This window comes from Myotis brandtii, unplaced genomic scaffold (assembly GCF_000412655.1).
Source record: "Myotis brandtii unplaced genomic scaffold, ASM41265v1 scaffold99, whole genome shotgun sequence".
NCBI lineage: Eukaryota > Metazoa > Chordata > Mammalia > Chiroptera > Vespertilionidae > Myotis > Myotis brandtii.
This window is the reverse complement of record NW_005372121.1, coordinates 3,593,277-3,596,089: the sequence shown is the minus strand read 5'-3', so window position 1 is coordinate 3,596,089 and position 2,813 is coordinate 3,593,277.

Below are 2,813 nucleotides of genomic sequence, written 5' to 3'. Positions count from 1 at the left end.
AGGCCGGGCTGGGGGACCCCCCTCCCCCTGCCCCCCGAGTGCACAAATTTTTGTGCACCGGGCCTCTAGTATATATATGAAAGCCTAAATGACCATTTGACCATTTGACTGGTAGTTATAACACGCACTGACCACCAAGGGGCAGATGCCCAACACACAGGCATAGACACCCAGAACAGACTGATGAATCTCAGAGGGAAGGGGGATGGGAGCAGGGCAGGAAGAGATTAACCAAAGATCTTATATGCATACTAGAGGCCCGGTGCATGCATTCATGCACCGGTGGGGACCCTTGGCCTGGCCTGCAACCTCTCCCAGTCCAGGACCCCTTGGGGGATGTCGGACTGCCAGTTTCAGCCTGATCCCCGCACGCTAATCCGTGCACCGGGCCTCTGGTTGTAGAATAAATCAAATAAGCAAATATAATAATGAAATTAGGAACCAAGATTTTACCATAAAAGAGATATGCATATAAAATAAAATCAGGTATGAAAAATGCTATAATGTTTCATTTGAATTAGAAGTATCAATATTAATACTTATTATTTTCCTTATTATTTAAGGAAAATTACTTCTTAGTTCTGTCTACTAATCATTTAAACAAAGATAATCCAGTAGTAGCAACAGTATATCTAGTTTCCAGATCTTGGTTTCTCATGTTTACTAGCCATTTGTATATCTTCCTTTGTGAAGTGTTTGTTCAAATCTTTTGCCTATGTTTATTGGGTTGTTTGTGTGTTTTTTTATGATGAAATTGAACTCCTTTCTGTATACTAGATACAAATTCGTTATCAGATATATGTTCTGTGAATATTCTCTTCCATTATATGGCTATATTATTTATTTTCTTTATAGTGTCTTTTTAAAAATATATTTTTATTGACTTCAGAGAGGAAGGGAGAGGGAGAGAGAGATAGAAATATCAATGATGGGAGAAAATCATTGATCAGCTGCCTCCTGTATGCCCCCTACTGGGGATTGAGCCTGCAACCTGGACAGGTGCCCTGACCGAGAATCATACCATGACCTCCTGGTTCATAGGTTGACGTTCAACCACTGGGCCATGCCGGCTGAGCTTAATAGTGTCTTTTGATGAACAGTTTTTAATTATGATGAAGTCCAATTTATCCATTTTTTGGAAAAGTTTGTATTATTTCTTAAATATTTTGTGGAATTCACCAGTGAATTCACTAGAGTTTTAAATCAATGGCATAGGTTTTCACCATAAGAAGCTAATGAGCCAGGCCTGCATGGCTCAGTGGTTGAATGTCAACCTATGAACCAGGAGATTACAGTTCGATTCCCGGTCAGGGCACCTTCCTAGATTGCTGGCTCAATTCCCAGTAGGGGGCATACAGGAGGCAGGTGATCAATGATTCTCATCATTGGTGTTTCTATTTCTCTCTCCCTCTCCCTTCCTCTCTGAAGTCAATAAAAATATTTTTTTTAAGAAAGAAGCTAGTGAGAGAAGGGCAAAGTAAACCTATAGCTGAGATCTGCAAACTCTTCCTGTAAAGAGCCAGATAATAAATATTTTAGGGTTTGTGGGCCATACACTCTCTTTTGCAACTATTCAATTCTATTACTATAGCCTGAAAGCAGACATAGACATTATCTATATATATAAAAGCCTAAGTGTCCAACCAACTGTCCGACTGGTAGCTATGATGCACACTGACCACCAGAGGGTGGTGCAGAATGAAGGAAGGCTCCGGCCAGCAGCCAGGGGAAGGAAGGCCCCGATCAGCCCTGATCGCTGGCCAGGCCTAGGGACCCTGCCCATGCACGAATTTCATGCACTGGGCCTCTAGTTTAAAAGTAAATAGCACTACAAACCTGGCATCAACAAACCAACACTCAGCTTCCCCCAAGTGGGACACAGGCCCTACCACCACCCTGGAGCGACACCTCACCAAATCATAGCCAATGCTGCCAAGACCCCATGGCGCAAAATGTGGCCCACAGCCCAGCCCAGCCCAGAATCAGTCACTGTGGGCTCTGGGTAATGACGTCACGTAGCAACTCCCAGCTTCCTCTCTCTAGCAACTAGCCTCCTTGGAGTTTCTTCAGCCCAGGAACACGACTTGCTTTATAGCCAGGTGCAAACATTTTACACTTTAGCCAAATGTCCGTGAAGCATTTCCAGATGCCTCATCTCATTTAATCCTCATGGAAGTCCTGGAGTAGGTAAATAAGAGACTCAGTAGAATCCTATTTTCTTTTCATTAGCCAGAAAATGGAGATTTAGAAAGTTTAGAAAGTTGACCCAACTGAAAAGAAGTAAGAAATGGTGGACCTTGAAAATGACTTCAGGTTTTCTCACTGCGCAGAATATAGTCAAACACTGCTGCAGTTAAATATTTTACCCTTTGTTCTCCCTGTGTGATCTACAATAATAATCTGCTTCGTGTTGATATTTACTGCTCTGTTGCTGACAATTACCTGAAAGAGAAGTTGGGGTGCTTCACTGGGCTGGAAAAAGTTTAGCTACATCAGAAAGCAGGTTTAATTAAGCAAGTTTATATATATGTGTGAGAAGGGCAAAGGAAACCTATAGCTGAGATCTGCAAACTCATCAGGTTTAATTATGATGAAGTCCAATTATATATATACTAGAGGCCCGGTGCACAAAAATTTGTGCACTCGGGGGGGAGGAGGGTCCCCCAGCCCGGCCTGTGCCCTCTCACAGTCTGGGATCCCTCGGGAGATAACGACCTGCTGGCTTAGGCCTGCTCCCGGGTGGCAGAGGGCAGGCCCAATCCCTAGGTGCAGCCCCTGGTCAGGCTCAGAGCAGGGCCGATTGGGGAGTTGGG